At 51.6% G+C, this 19,904-nt stretch overlaps 1 pseudogene; it reads left to right on the top strand.

The window, feature by feature from the left end:
• The first annotated feature begins 2,295 nt into the window (after nucleotides 1–2,295).
• Nucleotides 2,296–12,465, top strand: LOC125120956 (NADH dehydrogenase [ubiquinone] flavoprotein 2, mitochondrial-like; annotated as a pseudogene).
• The last annotated feature ends 7,439 nt before the right edge of the window (nucleotides 12,466–19,904 follow it).

Below are 19,904 nucleotides of genomic sequence, written 5' to 3' on the forward strand. Positions count from 1 at the left end.
CCAGAAATGTATTCCCTCATGGTTCTGGAGGCTCTGGGTCTGAAACCAAGGTGTCCGCAGGGCTGTGCTCCCCACCACAGCCTCGTGGGGAGAATCTGTCCCTTGCCTCGTCTGGCTGCTGGCGGCTGCTGACATTCCTTGGCTTGTGGCTGCATTCCTTCAGTTTCTGCTTCCACAACCACGCTGCCTTCTCTTCCTCTTCTTTGTGTGTCTGCATCAAATTTCCTTCTGCCTCCCACTTATAAGGACACATGTGACCATGTTTAGGGTTTATCTGGATAATCCAGGATAATCGCCTCATCTCAAGACCCCCTTTTTTTTACCATGGAAGTTCCCAGGCTAGGGGTCCTATAGGAGCTGCAGCTGCCAACCACAGCCACAGCCACACCAGACTCAAGCCAAGCCACGTCTGCGACCTACACCACAGCTGATGGTAAGGCTAGATCCTCAACCCACTGAGCAAGGCCAGGGATCAAACCCACATCCTCATGGATACTAGTCAAGTTTTTTAACCCCTGACCCACAATGGGAATTCCCTCAAGAACTTTAATTGAACCACAACTGCAAAGAAAAATCCCTCTTCCATTATAGCAATATTTACAGGTTCCAGGAGTTAGCATCTGATATCCTTAGGAGATACTGTTCAACCTACTCTCATAACACGTTTCATTTAACCCAATAGACCCAAAATATCATCATTTTAACATGTAATCACTATTTTCAAATGATTAATTAGATATTTAACTTCTTTTCATATTGGGTCTTCAAAATCGGGTGTGAATTCTCCATCATGGTTCATCTCGATCTGGACATTCCACCTGTTGGGAGCTCAAGGACCACATCTGGCTTTCAGCTGCAGTATGACAGGGCAGCTGTGCATAAACTATTCTAAGACTTGTCTTTCTGGTTTTTTATGTCTTTAAGACACATGGTACAGAGGTCACAGATGTGATTAGAATCTCAGATGAAACTCATGCCTTTCAGTTCAGACGGAAAGACTTGTAAATTAAGCTGTCGAAGCTGACCTAGAAATATGTGCCCAAAGTGGGGGGCGGGAGGGGGGGGTCGCTGATTTTGAGCAAGTTGGACTTAAAAGGTCAACTCTGAAAACCCCAATTTTTTTACCCAAAGAACAGCAAATTCCACTTCCCATCTCTAAAACTCCCCAGGGGAAGAGTTTTACAGCTTGAAAAGCACTGATTTCCTGTGACCACCTCTTATGTGAAACCTTCTTATTCCCACTTATGGAGAAGGTAAAACTGAGGCCTGGAGACGCCAAGTAACCTGCCACCAGGGCCCAGGGTTTGAGGAGCCGGAAGGAGCAAAGAGGCCAGAGTCACTGCTGGGACCACAGCTTCCTGAACACCGCCCTTCCCCTCTCCGAACCTCGGGTTCCCCAGCTCTAAAATGGGCACGAGAACAGGCCTTCCTCCAAGGGTAATTAGTGAGCTAACCCAGGGAGCACGTAGAATTGTGTCATTAAATGTAAACTATCAGTGATGCTGGTGGTGCTGGTTTAACACCTGAGAGATTCAACTCCGCCAGTCTGATTGCAGAGGCAGAGCCCAGGGACGGCGGATGCGTGTGTGTGGAAGGGCCACTGGCCCTCCGTTTGTCAGTCCAGTGGGGGTAGAGACTGGTAGCCAACTAATTACAACTAGGATGAGAACCACAATGATGTGTCTGTACCAGGGGAGGAGAGATGCATTGAGGAGAAAGGTCGGGGGGTGGGGGGAGGAGCTGCTGGGTTGCCCAGGAACCTGACTGGCTGGTTGGAAGCCAGGGTTTGTACTGGACTGAGCCCAGAATTTAGGCCTTGTCTGAGCCTCCATGAGGGTCTCCCCCGACAACAAACACACATAGGTAGTAGGATCTTCCCCCGGAAAGCCGGCCCAGGCAATTCCTGGGCCAGGACGACCAAGGCCACAGCTGATTGGCCACAGCAGAGAGCACCTGACCACAGGCAGCCAATGGGAGGCTAGCCAACAGGCTAATGAAATCCACAAGCTGGGGAGAGCTCCGCCCCAAAGGTGCTCCCAGGGTAGAACAGAAGAGATGGAAAGGTGAACCGCTGGTGCAGGAGCCTGGGCCCCCCCCCCCCCCCCCCGAGAGGAGTCTGAGCTCAGGGACCCCGAGGGAATGGCTGCGTGTGATAGGAGCTGAGCAAAGAACGTTGACACACAGGCCCCTCCATGAATCTGCTTCGGGTCCTGGCCAGCCCTGGGATCCTCACCTGTGTTCCATTCCCACCTGAGAGCTTCCTTTTGTACCGTAGCATCCTCACTGTAAGTCCCTTCATCCCAGCATCCTCAGCGTGGCTCTGCCTCAGCAACAGCAAAATCACCCACGACCAGCCAGAGCTAGTTAGCGCTGTTCTGCCAGCTGCTCTCCTGGACTCTGGGGTCCCCCGGAAGCCAAGGCCCCACAGAAGCCCATTTCAGATGCTGCTTGTCTGTGAGTACCGCAGGGTAAGACATTTTTCATGCAAGCCTCTCACTGCGCCCCTGCCCACTACCCGACCCCAGCTCCTCCACCATGAAGGCCTCCTTGCTCTCACCTCATCCCGAATCCAGTCCTTAGCACAGAAGAGCAGAGTATTGGCCCAGACCAGCCCCTCTCAACCAGCAGCCCCGTCCTCACTGCATGTTTGTGGCTGGGCCATTCTCTGGGCAAGATTGTGGCCATGTGGACCCATCAAAGGCCACTCGGGCCATGGGTGTGTCACTGTGGAGCATGTTGGCGGCGACTGACCAGCGCTCTCCGGAGCAGGGTCAGACCACGAGGAGGAGCCGGACAGTTTGCCTCCAAGAAAAGCATAAGACCTGGCAAAGAGAACTGACTCTTCTCTCCTGGAAAGAGACAGAGCTGAGAGACAGAGCTTCAGCCTGGGCTGGGAACACAGGCAGGACAGTAAACTTAGTGATAAAATAATAATTCTTATGTACAAGATTAATGGTAATAAGAGCTAACTAGGGCGATCAGGATTCCTCCTGGCGTGGCCAGAAAGGCCCAGAGTTTGGGCCACCATGGAACCCAAGTTTGGAACCACTGCGTTCCTCTCCGCAGTGCTCAGGCTGGTGGCTGAGGGCCTCATCTCTCAGTGGGGAAGGCACGTGAGGAGTCTGCATAAGACAGCTACGCAGAATGGAGCTGGAGGAGGCTTACTGGTGCACAGAGATACTCCTGAGAATAACCCAGATACTCCGTTTGATTTCATACCAGAAAACTCTAAGAGGATAGAGGCAATTTTATTTAAAAAGAAAAAGAAAAAACCTACCGCAAAGGGCAGAAAGCAGCAGCTGTGCTTCCAGTCCTGCATTTAGCCCAAAGACAGAATGCATGGCTGCCCATCTCTGCTATGAACAAGGCGGCAGACATTTTGCAAGTACCGCCCATAAGAGCATATGAAGTAGCAACTTTATACAATGTATAATCAAAAGCCTGTTCGAATAAGAACTGTGCAGTCTTCAAGCCTGCACCCCTATGCCTTGCAGGCTTTGAAACTGACAGCATGCTTGAGGTCATTCAGAAAAAGCTGGGATAAAGGTTGGGGAGACTATGCCTGACAAATTTTTCACTCTTACAGAAGGGGCATGTCATTTATTTGAACCTGTGTAAACGCACCAATGGTTCAAATACACGACAGCTGCTATGAGGATCTGACATCTGAGGATACTGAAGACATTATTGGTGAACTCGAGGTGGGCAAAGTCCCCCAACCTGGGCCAAGGAGTGGACACTTCTCTTGTGAGCCAGCTGGGGGTTTTGCCTCTTTGACTGAACCTCCTATAGGACCTGGCTTTGGCGTGCAAGCAGGCCTTTCATTTATATTCAACTGTAAACATGTCACTGGAGAAATAAAGTGTGAATCTCCTTCCTTAAAAAACAAAAACAAAAGCAAGCGCCAAGTAGCCGGCAGACATGGTGCCCAGTGCTTTATAGACACAGGAGCCCACGGTCTTCCTTAACCCCATTTTAGAAATGAGGAAGTTGAGGTTCTGGAAGCGTGAAGTAATTAGCTTGATGGCTGTGCTAAACCACGGAGAGATCTGTATACATATGTATCTGGTGTATGGGAAGAAGGCTCTCGGGAGGCCAGAGGAGGAGGAAGGGGCGTGGCCGGGAAGGGAGCTGATCGCCCATTGGCCCAGAAGGATGCTCCGACCTTCCCCCAGATCTCCGGTTTCCAGTCTGGACTCTCGCTCTCAGAAGGGCAGCCAAGTAGCCCGTGGGCTGGAATCGATTTCTCAGCCCAGAGCACTGGGCTGTTGGGGGTGGGGGGGTGGGGGAACCCAGAAGCTTTCTGAGCCTGGAGCCAGGAAAGGATTCGATGTGTCCCTTGCCACCCCCACCCCCCCCCTGCTGCAGCCGGGGACCCAGGCAGCTCAGCCATCCTGGAAGACCCTGTCCCTCTTGTCTCATCCTGAGCCACCCCGCTCCAGCTCTGGGGAGAGCACAGTTTGGGCCCCAGGCTTGGCACTAAGGGAAAAGCGCTTCTTGCTCCTGCTCAGATGCCAAATCGTCACCCAGTCGTCAGTGACACCCAGGCTCTGCACGGAGCATGTGAAAATGCAGGCCTGTGACCAGAATGCCAGGGCCAGTCCCTTGTGGGAACCAGGGACACATGAGGGTCCAGGACAGTCATTTCTAAAGGTTGCAGAATAAAGTGGGGGACCCAAGGGCCCAGCAGAGCAGAATGAACTTGAGAATGAATGGCTCCCTCATTCATTCTCTTTTATGGGGAGAGGGGGCTGCGCCCGAACCAAGGAGAAGCTCCCGGGCCAGGGATCAAACCCGCTGCAGTTGCAACCTGTGCCACAGCTGCAGCAAACCAGGAATCCCTAACCCGCTGCGACACACCTCACTCATTCATTCATTCATTCGTCCATTCAGCCCCTAAACCCTGAGCATGTCAGGGTTCCAGGCACTGTTCTGGGTCCCAGGGTCCCAGGGGCCACGGCACAGGCGCCCTGTTCCTCTGTTCTCTTGGTTCTCTCTCCAAGACAGACGCTTGACCTGGTGACCTTTCTCCAACCCAGACCTGCAGTTGCTCTGAGCCAGCCTTGGCCGCCGCTCCCTCCTGCCTCTTAACCCGTCTCCTCCCGGTGCCTCTGCCTGAGCTCAGCAGGGGATGACTTTAGCATCACCACGGCCCCAAGGGGGCTTCAGGCTCCCGCTTTCTCCTCCCTTCCCTCAAGCATGACTCAGGAGGGGACAGGCCCGGAGCTGTGTAAGGCTCTCCATTTTTACGCAATCGCTTTCTTCACTCAAACCACAGGCTTGCAGGGGAGGGGGGGGGGGCCTCCGCTGCCTCTCAACCCTCTGACGGCCAAGGTTCAGACACTGTGTAAATAAAGAGCCTCTCCGCTGCTGGGGGTCAAGGCCAGTCTTCGGGGAAAGTGCCACAGTGGAAGGAAGACTGCCTTCCAGAGTCACCCTCTGTCCTGCAAGGCTGAGACCTCCTCCTCCCTCTTCCCCTCCTCCCCTCCCTTCTCCTCCCTTTCATCGTCCCAGCCAAGAAAGTGATCTCAAATTCAACTGTTTAGCAACGGGACATATGATTTTTCCAAAGCGTAGCTGTATTTCTTTTTCTTTTCTTTTCTTTTCTTTTTTGGTTTTTAGGGCCTCACCCTTGGCACATGGAAGTCCCCAGGCTAGGGGTCAAATCAGAGCTATAGCTGCCAGCCTACACCACAGCCACGGATCCGAGCCATGTCTGTGACCTACACCACAGCTCACAGCAACACGGCATCCTTAACCTACTGAGTGAGGCCAGGGATCAAACCTGCAACCTTGTGGTTCCTAGTCGGATTCGTTTCCACTGTGCCGCAAGGGGAACTCCAGGGTAGCTGTATTTCTGAGAAAGAGAACCTGGTAATAGGTCATTCACTCATTCATTCATTCATTCATGCAGCGGCAGTAGAGCGGTTGAGAGCTTGGGGAGTCATCTTGCAGGTGCTTCCAGCTGCGCTGCCCACGGCCCTTACCATCATGAAGCCCTGACCTTCCGGTTGTGCCTCTGTTTCCCCATCTGGGTGTGGTGTGGACTCAGGCAGGGTGGTGACTGCTGGCGGGCAGGGGGTGTCAGAGGAGAGGGAACAAGCTTGGAGGCTGGTGCTGTTGCCCAGATGAGAGATGACAGGACCCGAGAAAGCTATGCAGAGACAGCAGGTCTCAGCGAGAAGCTGGCTCTTAGAGACAGAACGTCAGCAAAGCCGGAAAGGCGGTTACCTCTGCGTGAAGGAGGGGTCCTGACCCCATGGGACACAGGGAACTTCCTGGGTGCTGAGAAATTTCTGTCCCCCTCTGGGTAGTACTTACAGGGATGTCTACATAAGTTAAAAGAAAAAATGTTGAGCTGTCCCTTCAGATCTGTGTATTTTAGGGTTAAGAACTAGACTCGTGTCCATGACGATGTGGGTTCAATTCCTGGCCTCACTCAGTGGGTTAAGGATCTGGCGTTGCCATGAGCTGTGGTGTAGGTCATAGATGCAGCTCAGATCCTGCACTGCTGTGGCTGTGGTGTAGGCTGGAAGCTGCACCACCAAATAGACCCCTAGCCTGGGAATTTCCATGTGCCACAGGAAATAAAAAGCAGCCATAAAAAGAAGAAAAAAAATCTGTGTGTTTTATTTAGGTAAATTGTACATGAATAAATACATAAAATAAAAATCCCAGTGCTCGGATCCCATGTTGCTGTGGCTCTGGCATAGGCGGTGGCTACAGCTCTGATTCGACCCCTAGCCCGGGGACCTCCGTATGTCGAGGGTGCAGCCCTAAAAAGACACACATACACACACACACACACACACACACACACACAAAATTCAGTTTTGTGTTTAATCAACTGCTGGACATTTAGGTTGTTCCCTGTGCTTTTCTAGTATAAACAATGCTGAGATGAACATCTGCGTGCATTCAGATAAATTCCTGCAAGTGGAATTTCTGGGTCAAAATGTGCAAGCATGTCTTTAGGACTTTTGACTCACATTGCTGATAAGGTTTTTTCGTTTTTTTCTTTTTTATGGCCACACCTGTGGCATATGGAAGTTCCCAGGCTAGGGGTCGAATCAGAGTTGCAGCTGCCAAAGCTTGTGGCCAAGCCAGATCCTTAACCCACTGAATGAGGCCAGGGCTGGAACCCACATCCTCACAGACGGTATATTGGGAACCCACGGATCCACGACGGGATCGCCCATCAATAAGGTTTCATAAATTTGCATTCCCTCCTGCATTCATTCATTGGTTCAGTCATTCCTTCACTGAGTGCCCTCTCGGTGCCAGGCCCTGTCCTGGGTACAAGGGACACAGTGACAAATCAGACGGGAAGATTGCTGTCGCCTCCTCCCTGGAGCTCCCAGGCCAGGGCAGGAAGCAGAGCGGGAAGAGGCTCTCTGGTTCAGAGGGGGTCTATTGTACCCTGAAGTGCGCACAGAATGAAAACGCTTGCCCACAACCCTGGCCTGAAGCCAGGTTTTTTTTAGCGATTTTTTTCCTCCGTCGTCAGAGAGGGATATATGAGAGAGCCAGCGTGACCGGGGCTCCAGAGGAACAGTGCTCCAGAAGGGGAAAAGCATTGCAGGAAAGGGCACAGAATGTGCAAATGTCCTGTGCTGAGGAGCACGGGGCAGGGCAGCAGGGCCAGGCAGGAGGTTTGAGCCCCCAAGAGCAACGGGAACGAACCATGGGAGGATTTTAAGCAGCCGAGGGATTTGGGTTTTTTTTGGGGGGGTTGCAGTTTTTTTGGGTTTGTTTTTTGTTTTTTTTTGGGGGGGTTGTTTGTTTGTTTTCTGTTTTGGGGGGGCTACTAGTGCCACAATATGGAGGTTCCCAGGCTAAGGGTCGAATTGGAGCTGCAGCTGCCAGCCTATGCCACAGTCACAGCAACTCGGAATCCAAGCTGTGTCTGCAATCTACACCACAGCTCATGGCAACGCCGGATCCTTAATCCACTGAGCAAAGCCAGGAATCGAACCCCCAAATTCATGGTTCCTAGTCGGATTCGTTTCAGCGGCGCCACAACGGGCAGGTGCTTAACCCAGCTTCCAGTTTAGAGGAGATAAGGGAATGGGGGGAACAACTTGATTGACACCAAGAGGCCGCAAGAGCAAAGTCTAGAGGGCGGGGCTTTCCATAGAACACCTGGCCAGTCTCACCTAAGGGCCACCATCACCTAAAGGGGTGTACTCTAGATTAGAACCTCAGGGACATTCCGTACACGTGATACATGGCCCTGGATTGAAGGCCAGCAGGCACAAACCCCCGGAAAGGACAACTTGGGGGTTCATTGGGAAAATCTTAATGAGATTGTTTTGTTTTGTTTTTTTGGCCGTGCCCAAGCAGGTGCACGTTCCCCAGCCAGGGATGCAACCCTCGCCACGGCGGCAACCTCAGCCGCTGCAGGGACAGCACCAATCTTTCACCTGCTGCACTGCAAGAAAACTCCTCAAATCGTGCCTTAGATAAGATGAACATTTTCTGAAACGGAGAAATGGAAATCACTGACTGATTCAAAGCAGCTCATGCAACAATATATTTTGTTCCCCAAAGGAAATCATATCATGATCATTAAAATAGGCCCTCCTAAGCACAATAAACATTCCGCTCTAAAAACACAGTACCTCGGCCACCTGGTCGAGTGAGGTCAGTCAGGAAAATGAAACTCTAATGCGAGCACGTGCACACCCAGTAAAAGACCCAGAAGCCTCTGGTATTTGAGCCGAAATGACAACTGGGATGACGGGGATGTGATTGTGTGTGTGTGTGTGTGTGTGTGTGTGTGTGTGTATTTATTTATGTATTTTTGCTTTTTATGGAAGTTCCCAGGCTAGGGGTTGAAACAGAGCTGCAGTGGCCAGCCTACACCACAGCCACGCCAGATCCAAGCTGCATCTGTCATCTATACAACAGCTAGCGGCAATGCTTGATCCTTAACCCACTGAGTGAGGCCAGGGACCAAACCGTGGCCTTATGGATACCAGTCAGGTTCTTAACTCAGTGAGCCACAATGGGAACTCCTGGTTTTTTATGATCTTTTATTATATTTTCTAATTTTCTCCATGCACGAGTTCTGTTTCAGTAAATACATATAATAAAATAAAAATAAATTAATATGTAAATGTACATATAACAAAAATATATAAAGTATATATTGTATATTCTTAAGACATGTGTATTTAAATATACACACACATATTACAGGTGCTTTTTTTTTTGTCTTTTTCTTTTTCTAGGGCTGCTTCCTGCAGCATATTATGGTTCCTAGGCTAGGGGTCTAATCGGTGCTGTAGCCACTGGCCTATGCCAGAGCCACAGCAATGCGGGATCCCAGCCACCTCTGCAACCTACACCACAGCTCACCACAACACCAGATCCTTAACCCACTGAGCGATGCCAGGGATCGAACCCTGCAACCTCATGGTTCCTCGTCGGATTGGTTAGCCACTGCACCACGATGGGAACTCCTACAGGTGCTTTTTATTTTATTTTTAAAAACTCTGAGTTCCCGTAGTGGCGCAGCGGAAGCAAATCCAACGAGGAACCATGACGTTGTGGGTTCAATCCCTGGCCTCACTCAGTGGGTTAAGGATCTGGCCTTGCCATGAGCTATGGTGTAGGTCGCAGGCGCAGCTTGGATCTGGTGTTGCTGTGGCTGTGGTGTAGGCCGGAGGCTACAGCTCTGATTCGACCCCTAGGCTGGGAATCTCCATAAACCATGGGTGAGGCACTAAAAAGACAAAAAAATAAAATAAAATAACTCTCCAGCCCAAAAAAGTGCCGGATGGCAGCCCAAGGCTTCCCACCCGCCTGCTAGACCCCTCGCTTGGTTGCTCCGGGCCTTTCAAAACCTGTGTGAGGTCGGAAGCGGAAGGCGAGGTGCCCACCGCGTAAATCAGCAGCCACGCGGGTGGGGCACCCCCGGAGCTGTGCGCCCGCCGAGTCTCGCGCCCGGGGTTCGCCTCCGCACCGCAATCGGGCCGTCTGTGCCCGTCCTTTGCTCTCGCTCTGGAGTCCGCTTGCGTTCTCCTTGCAATCTCCCGGTCTGCTACCCGCTGGCGTGGCCAGATGCGCCCAGCGCGGAGGTGTTGATGTGCGCAAACCCTTGGCCTCCGGGGTGCGTTTCCAGATCCAGCGGAGCCTGCCCAGCAGGAGCTCGGAGAGCGATTTGGAGGATGGGCGCCGGGACAGGGCCGGAGGTGGCACGCCAGGGAGGCGCGGGGTCAGCAAAGCCAGCGGGAGAGCAGGTGCTGCAGCGTCTTGGCGCTCAGTCAGGCGGACATGGATGCAAACCTTGACTCCTCCAGGTTCAAGTGGGAGGACGCGGGCAAGGTGTTCCAGGTCCCAGACGGCGCGTTTGTCATCTACCAAAGCAGGTCAGCTCTGACAGGGAGCCCACCGACCCCCTCCCCTCCCTAAAATGTGGGCGTAGCCCCTGGCCCTGAGGATTGAGGGCTGTGGACACAGCCTTCCCTCGGGAGCTTGGCTAGTTCAACTCTCCCACGGACGAGCCATTTCCATTCACTGTGGTTCAACTCGAAGTCAGGCTTCTCATGACAACCAAATGCAAGGTTTGATCCTTGATATGCGCTCAGATTAAAACAACAAAAACAAAAACCCCCAAACCCTCAAGGACAGTATTGGGATAATTGGGGGAATTTGAATGTGGACCATATGACAGATAATATGATTGTGTGGAAATGAAATTGGGTAAGATGTGGTATTGTGGTTTTACAGACGTTGTCCTTTTTTTTTTTATTATTATTATTCTTTGTGTCTTTTTAGAGCCGCACCCGCGGCATATGGAGGTTCCCAGGCTAGGGGTCCAATCGGAACTGTAGCCTCATCCTGCGCCACAGCCACAACAACTCGGGATCAGAGCCGAGTCTGCAATCTACACCACACTATGGCAGCGCCAGATCCTTAACCCAGTGAGCAGGGCCAGGGATTGAACCTGTGTCCTCATGGATGACAGTGGGGTTCGTTAACCACTGAGCCACACGGGAAGTCCCAGACTTTGTTCTTAACCTTAGGATATACAGGAAGAAGGATTTACGGCCAGAGTTTAATGATGTCTGCAAAGTGCTTTCCGATGGGTCAATAAAAAAGCTGAGAGGAGGCAGGATGGGAAGCGGTCACACTTGGGGGACCCGGCAGACCACAGTATTCTTTCCACTTTTCTGTAGGCTCAAAAATTGTTTTTCCCGGGAGTTCCCTTTGTATCTCAGAGGTTAATAAACCTGACTAGGATCCACGAGGATGTGGGTTCAATCCCTGGCCCTGCTCAGTGGGTTAAGGATCCGGCTTTGCTGTGGCTGTGGTGTAGGCCGGCAGCTGTAGCTCCAATTTGGCCCTCAGCCTGGGAACTTCCATATGCTGAGGGCGAGGCTCTAAAAAGAAAAAAGAAAAAAAAAAGCTCAGGAAGAGAAGCCAGACAGACGAGATCCCATATTGCATGGTCTGTTTATATGAAACTTTCAGAAAAGGCAAAGCCATGGTCAGAACGGAGATGAGTAGCTTCCGGGGCGGCGGGCGGGGCGGGGGTGGGGGTGGGGGGAGGACAGGAACCAACAGGCAAGTGCACATGAGCGATCACATTGGGATGATGAAATGTTTTAAAACTGATTGATGGGAGTTCCAGCTGTGGCACAATGGGATTGGCGGCGTCTTGGGAGCACTGGGACTTGGGTTCAAGCCCCAACCTGGCATGGGGGGTAAGGACCTTAGGTTGCCAATGGCTCTGATCTGAGCTCTGGCCCCAGAACTCCATATGCAGGTGGGGTGGCCAAAAAAACCACACAACCCAGCAACAACAACACAAACCCTGATTTATGGTGATGGTTGCATAACTTGGTAAACTTACTAAAAATCACTCAGTTGCACATGTGAGAAGAGTGAAGAATATGCCTGAGGACTGTTTTTAAATGTCACCGGGCTAGAAGCCACTGACTAATGGCTTTGCGGTTTGGGACACACAGGTCCCATCAGTCTAACTCTCGTGACCTTATCCCAGGTCCCATCTCCTTTGCCCTGCCGTTTTCAGCACACATTCATTCCTGCCCTAACCGGGCTGCACATCCTCAGGGGAGGGAGGGCGTGGCCACCTCGCTCACACAGTGTCCCAGGACCTGCACACGGGGAAGCCTGCTCTCTAAATATTTGTCTAATGAGTGAAAAGGGAAGGGCTGGTGTCATTCTCCCCTCGGGGAAGTGGCAGGGTTTCTAGCTGCTCTTTTCACACCGTCATTAAATACCTCTCCACTTTCCCTTCCCACACCTGCACCTGCGGATCGCTTTACCCCACAGGAGAGTGTTAAAACCCTGTCGCCTTGGTTCCCAGGAATTGCTTACTTTAGAGTGATTTGGGCATTGGGGTCCTATGTTTCTACCGTTTACCAAAGACTTACTCTGTGCGGGGGGCTTCGCGGGTATACGCTCATTCAGTCTTTGCCCCTCATTTGCAGATGAGAAAACTGAAGCCCAGAGAGGTTAAGGCAGCCACCCAAGGTGACACAGCTGGTCAGAAGCAGTGTCAGGATGTGAACTCAGAGCCTTCAAAGCCCAGGCGCTTGAAACTAAATACACCTCTGGGGCGTTTGATGGAATATCAGTTCAGTGGGGGTGGGAATGGGAGTTTCCCCAAACCCTTTGTTGACATCTGTTTTCACACCTAAGAACGGCATCTTGGGTAATTTTAAGGACTAGAAAATAGATACGTTATAAATCCCAGTGAATGCTATTGCTACTTGAAGCCAGGGGCCTTCTGTTACCTGGGCTCTGTTTTCTACCTCTACCTGTCTCTCATCTTCAATAATTCTCTGCCTCTCCTTCTTGCAAAATTTTTAAGTTGCTGAGGTGAGCCTGTGTCCCCATTTCTAATCCTGCGTGCTGGCTCCATCTAGTGGCGAAGCTTGGGAAGTACACCAGCCTCCCTGAAACAAGCCGCGCGGTGAGGCAAGGTTTGGGAGAATGAAGGCCCTCCAGCCGGCAGGTCATGGACAAAAACAGCAACACGCTGCAGGTTACTCGAGGCCAGATCCTCCAGATGTGTTCAAGCTACCTCTCTGCAAGCCACCTTCACTCTCTTACTTAATTATAAACTATTCCATCAAAGGAAACAGCATAACACTCTAGATTTAATAGGTATTATATTTGATTGTTTTTCCATCAGGGTCTCTGTATCTCTAAGAAAGACAGAGCTATAATGAGCTCCCTTGTGGACCAGAGGGTTAAAGAGCTGGTATTATCACTGTAGTGGCTCAGGTGGCTGCTATGTCCCTGGTTCAATCCTGGGAACTTCTAAATGCCTTGGGCACAGCTTTAAAAAAAAAAAAAAAAAAAGGAAGCGAGAGCTCTAAGGCCCATTCCTTTGGCCATCCTCCCCAAAAGTCATCTCTGTGCTAAAACTGAGTGCATTGATTCCTTGGGGTTTTTTTTAATTTGCTTTTTAGGGCTGCACCGTCAGTATATGGAGTTTCCCAGGTTAGGGGTCAAATCAGAGCTGTAGCTGCCAGCCTACACCATAGCCACAGCCACATGAGATCCGAGCCACATCTGCGACCTACACCACAGCTCACAGCAATGCTGGATCCTTAATCCACTGAGCGAGGCCAGGGATCGAACCTGCAACCTCACAGATGCTAGTCAGATTCATTTCCACTGAGCCATGATGGGAAATTTACCTTGTTATGTTTTGTTTTTACTTTAACTACACATTATGTATCCATGTTCAATGTGAATTTTATTTTATTTATTTTTATTTTTAAATTTTTACTTTATTTTTTAATTTTTTGCTTGTTAGGGATGCACCCGCAGCATATGGAGATTCCCAGGCTAGGGGTCAAATTGGAGCTACAGCTGCCAGCCTATGCCACAGCCACAACAGCAACACAGGATCCGAGCCAAGTCTACAACCTACACCACAGCTCATGGCAACGCCTACAATCTGAATTCTAAATATATAAATTTATAAATTTATAAATATATAAATTCTAAATATATAAACACACAGGAGTTCCCATCATGGTGCAGTGGTTAACGAATCCTGACTAGGAACCATGAGGTTGCGGGGTCGGTCCCTGCCCTTGCTCAGTGGGTCAAGGATCCGGCGTTGCCGGGAGCTGTGGTGGAGGTTGCAGACGTGGCTCGGATCCCGCGTTGCTGTGGCTCTGGCGTAGGCCGGTGGCTACAGCTCCGGTTAGACCCCTAGCCTGGGAACCTCCATATGCCGAGGGAGTGGTCCAAGAAATGGCAAAAAGACCAAAAAAATAAATAAATAAAAATAAATATATAAACACACAAAGAGTGTGCTGTGCATATCCTTTGGCTACTTTTTCTTTTTCATGCAACTCTGGCTCCTTAGATTTATAGACATTGATACACATCGTTCTAGTGCATCCAATTTTCTCTGCCATGTAATATTCCATTACAATGTTTTGTTTATCCAGTGCTCTAGTGATGGAAAATGAGTCTTGTTTTGTTTTGTTTTGTTTTTTTGTCTCTTTGCCTTTTCTAGGCCGCTTCCCGTGGCATATGGAGGTTCCCAGGCTAGGGGTCTAATCGGACCTCTAGCCGATGGCCTACGCCAGAGCCACAGCAACATAGGATCCGAGCCACGTCTGCGGCCTACACCACAGCTCACAGCAACACCGGATCCTTAACCCACTGAGTGAGGTCAGGGATCGAACCTGAACCTCGTGGTTCCTAGTCGGCTTCATTAACCACTGTGCCACGATGGGAACTCCTGGAAAATGAGGTTTGATTCCAGTTTTTCGTGTCACACACAATGCCTCAACAAACCTCTTGAGCGTGACTCCTGTGTACATATGCGTGGGTCCCTCTAGGGCTGGGCCTTGCACCCTCCCTGCCGTGAATGATGTACAGGGAAGGGCTGGGGGCAGCCAGGGCCTCGTTGAGCCGCCCCTCCGCTAAGCCCAGGGGACGGTACCCATGCTTTTTCTTCCTGTGTCTTAACGGAATGAAGGCTTGAAGATGGAATTTCTGGGTTGCAGTGTAAGTACATTCAGCTTCACCGGGGCTGCCAAATGGGTCTTGGCTTCACCGCTGCCTCTTTAGCGCCATGGGGAGGGGGGCCCGTGCTCACCCCAGAGACCTGGCCGATTGCCACTGCCTGGGTATGTAGCCTATAGGCCTGGAGCACATCCTGCCATCTCTTCCTTTCACAGGTGTTCACACTGCCACCTGCGGTGCCTCGGGTAATAACATCTTTGTCTCCGTTCCCGGCGTGGCTCAGTCAGCTGGGCACCCGACATAGTGTCCACGAGGATGCAGGTTCGAGCCCTGGCCTCGCTCAGTGGGTTAAGGATCCGGCATTGCCGGGAGCCGCAGTGTAGGTCAAAGATACCGCTCAGATGCGGTGTTGCCATGACTGTGGCGTAGGCCTCAGCTGCAGCTCCAATTGGACCTCTAGCCTGGGAACGTCTATATGCTGTGGGTGTGGCCTTGGGAAAAATAAATAAATAAACATCTCTGTCTCTGACCCAGGACGGTCATGTCTCCGACAGACGGTGAAACTGGCAGGCTAACTTGTGAGCTTTCAGGCAGGGCACAGTCTGAGACCCTTCACCATCCTTCACGAGACAACCCCTTTCCCCACCATGTGCAAAGAACTGCCACGAGCCCGTGGGGTACAAAGAGAAGGGTCCCCCTTGGCCTCTTTTGAAAGGTAGATGGTTACTTTTATGCCAGCTTGATTAGGTCACAGGATAGTCATAAATTGGGTTATGTGTTATATCTGGGGGTGTCTGTGAGGGTGTTTCTAGATAAGATCAATTTTTTTTTTTTTTTTTTACTGCCGAACCACGGCACATGGACGTTCCCAGGCTCGGGGTCAAACTGGAGTGGCAGCTGCCAGCCGACACCACAGCCACATCAACACCAGATCTGAGCCGTGTCAATGACCTACACCACAGCTCATGGCAAGACCGGATCCTTAACCCACTGAGTGGGGGCAGGGATTGAACCCACGTCCTCATGGATGCTAGTTGGGTTCGTTACTGCTGAGCCACGACAGGAACTCGAGATTAACTTCGGAACCAGGAAACCGAGTAAAGCAGCTTGCCCTTCCCAAAGCGGGGGGTGGGGGGGGGGCTCACCCAATCCACTGAAGGTCTGAGTGGAATAAACGGGGCTGAGGGGGAGAGCATTCTCTCTCTCTCTCTGCCTCCCTGACTTCAAAGGGTGACATTGGCTGTTTCCTGTCCTTGAACTCAGACTCAGACTGGAGGCATATCTTCAGTTCTAGGTCTGGACTGCTCAGCCTCCATAATCACGTGACCCAATTCCTTATTTTATATGTGGGTGTATATGGGTGTGTATACACGTATACACACACACGCATATAAATAAAAAACCTATATATCTATATATATCTTATTGGCCCGTTTCTCTGGAGGACCCTGACTAGTAAAGGGGCTCACAGTTATGAAAGGAACCTCAGGAGTTTCCACTGTGCCATAGTGGGTTAAGGATCCAGCATTGCTGCAGCTGTGGTGTAGGTCACTGCTGCGGCTCAGATTCTATTCCTTGGTGGAAACTGCCCGATGCCACAGGTGCAGCTGGAAAAAAAAAAAAAAAGATAGGAACTTTAGCGCCTCACTCTTTGATGTCTCTTAGTAGCATTTATGACCGTCTGGTGATTGCAGCAGTGCATTTGTTCCTTTGCAAATTATCCGCCCACCACAGCCCCCTGAGAGGAAGCCCCTGGTCTGTCTTGTTCCCCCTAACACAGTGCCTGGCATACGATGCTCAAAGCATCCTGGCTGGGTGAATGAACAGACTTAGGGGTTGGAACCAAGGCTGAGCAGGGTTGCTGGGCAGAGGAAGAAGGGCATGGCAGGCAGGGAGACTGCTGGAGGGAGTTGGGGATAAAGTTGCTTCCTCTGCATATTCTGAGCATTTTGGGGTTTTTTTAGGGTCTTGCCCATGGCATATGGAGGTTCCCAGGCTAGGGGTCGAATGGGAGCTACAGCTGCTAGCCTACACCACAGCCACAGCAATGCAGGATCCAAGCCAAGTCTGCGACCTACACCACAGCTCACAGCAACGCTGGATCCTTAACCCACTGAGAGAGACCAGGGATAGAGCCCACAACCTCATGGTTCCCAGTCGGATTTGTTTTTGTTGTGCTGCGATGGGAACTCCCATTCTGTACATTTTGACGTCCCTATGAGTAGTCATTGCAGAGTCACCCACACCGGTGCAGGGAGTGGTGCTCAAAAGCCAACTCAGGGAGGTGGATGGGTATTAGTTTCCCTTTGTGGACGGCCCTTTCCTTATTCCAGAGCTACAGAGGGAGTAGCTACATTCATAGTCAGGGATGCTGCCCCGGCCCCAGGCCAGAGCTGATTGGATCAAGGGGCGCATGACCCAGGCTGAGCCAATCAAACCCCTTCCCTGGGAGTTTGGACTTGGGGCCAGCAGGGCAAAAAAGAGAGTGAATGTGTGGCCTCCGTGGGTGTCTGGATCCGCACCCGTTCAGCCAGGTGCCACGCAGGGAAGAACGGAGGTCCACACAGGGAGGTGATGGGAGAGGAGGAGGGAGAGACGCAGGCATCCGGGACCTGACTCGGTCCTTCATTGGCCCCTGGGCACTTCTGCACGTGCGCACTGTGGCACCTCTCTGGAGCTGATAACACAGTTCTTTTTGCTGCTTAACCTGCTCTGGTGCTTTCTTTAGCTTGAAACCCCCTGTCCCTATGGATACAACGCTGGATTTGGGCCTCGGCCATGTGTGGTCCATCTGGAAGGCAGATTTCTTTCCCCCCCTGGGTGTTTTGCTTACTAAGTGAGTTGGCCGCCCTGAGCCCACACCCATCGGGAGGTCAAAGGGGGTGGCTAGGTTGCAGGGGGCGAAGAAGACAGCTTTGGCTTAAATACATTCCACAGAGAAGCCAGATCAGCCAGATCATTCTTGGACCTGGTTCCTGGCCATCCATTTGTGATTGGCTCGGGGGCTAGAGGTGACATTTGCTTAGGGGACAACAGTGAGAGACCTCAGGGGTGCGTAGAAGCACAAAGAACAGGAAACTTCTTCTAGAGGCTTTTCAACGACAGCAGTAGCAACACCTTGGGGCATTTCCCTACAATATTGCATTTATGAAGAATTCTCCATGGGGCAGCCGGTCAGGCGATATTGGTAGAACTCAAAGGAAAGAAGCTTTGAGGGACTGGAAAGTGAAATGGAAGAATATTTACCCCCACCCCAGACACACACACACAGCCCTGACAACACTGGATTATAAGTGCTGGGACTCCCCCCCTCCCTCCCACCAGACGGGCATGCTGGGGGGTGGCCCCAAGTTTCTTTTTTTTTTTTTTTTTTTGCTATTTCTTGGGCCGCTCCCGCGGCATATGGAGGTTCCCAGGCTAGGGGTCGAATCGGAGCTGTAGCCACCAGCCTACGCCAGAGCCACAGCAACGCGGGATCCGAGCTGCGTCTGCAACCTACACCATAGCTCCCGGCAACGCCGGATCCTTGACCCACTGAGCAAGAGCAGGGACCGACCCCGCAACCTCATGGTTCCTAGTCGGATTCGTTAACCACTGCGCCACGACGGGAACTCCAAGTTTCTCTTACTCATTGTAAATCCCTAGGGGGATAGGTACAGTGCCTGGCACAGAAGGAAGCCTCGGACCACTAGAGGATTCAATGAGTGCATTTCCGACATGAGTGGAACAGGCAAAAGTCATCCAGGAGTTCAAGGAGAGAACTTTCCAGAAGTCTTGCCTCCTACGCCAACCACCCCCTTCCTACCTCGTAGTTCCCATCGTGCCCTGCACATCCGTGTCGCTGCACTCCCATCCCACTGTGACCGCACGTCTGCTCATCCACCTCGCCTGAGCCCTCTGCCAAGGTGCCCCGACATGCATCACATCAAATAACCCCCAGGGGAAGCCCGTGAGACAGGGACAACTGTGACAGCCAGTCTACAAACGAGAAACTGGGGCCTAGAGGGCAAGAGTAACCTGGCCAGGGTCATATGCGTGGTCATAGCAGAAGCAGAGTTTGAACCCGGGCAGCTTGTTTTCTGCCTGTTGGGGGAGAGACAGAGGCAGGTCAGGAGGGGCCTTGGAAGGGCTTGAGGGTCCACCTTGGCGCATTAAGTACCTCTCTGGACACCCCACCTGTAAAATGTGGCTGCCCTTACCGTCAACTCTGAGGCTCCCTGGGTAACCGGTGCAGACCAGGGGGCGCTGTCTCTGGTCCTGAAATCTCTGCCTGCCTCCGACCAAAGGGCAGACAGAACCCTACCCACAGCAGAAGCACCCTTCCAAGAGGTTCCTGGCCACGCTCTCAAGTTTTGATGAGCTTACGGAGTCAAGCTGGTGGTTTTGAATGTTTCTGATTAACAATGAAAATGCTCCAAGTAGGCAAAGCTCCAAGAGAGCAGTGATAGAGAAAGGGGGAGGGGACAGCGAAGGACCAGGGGACAGGTGAGGGTGAAGAAGCCAGGCATCCAGGGACAGGGATGCGAGGTGGCAGCGACCCATGGGCGTGGACGATTTACGAAAGCAGAATGTGGTTCTAAATACCCCCAAAGAACTCCCCTTGGTAAGATTTATAACCAAAATTACCCTGGATGGAGTTAACAGTTCTAGTGCACCCAAGAGCCATGGGTCAGCCAAGAGCCATGTCAGTGCTAGCAAAATTCATGGAGCAGCCTTCATGGAGCCTTCCAGCAGTCCTGTGAGAGCCTCAGCGCCTGGTGTGTGTAAAGAAAAAAAAGGGGGAGTTCCCGTCGTGGCTCAGTGGCTAACCATGAGGTGGCAGGTTCGATCCCTGGCCTCACTCAGTGAGTTAGGGATCTGGCATTGCCATGAGCTGTGGTGTAGGTTGCAGATGTGGCTCGGATCTGGCATTGCTGTGGCTGTGGTGTAGGCCGGCA

Source organism: Phacochoerus africanus, chromosome 2, assembly GCF_016906955.1.
Source record: "Phacochoerus africanus isolate WHEZ1 chromosome 2, ROS_Pafr_v1, whole genome shotgun sequence".
Classification (NCBI taxonomy): Eukaryota; Metazoa; Chordata; class Mammalia; order Artiodactyla; family Suidae; genus Phacochoerus; species Phacochoerus africanus.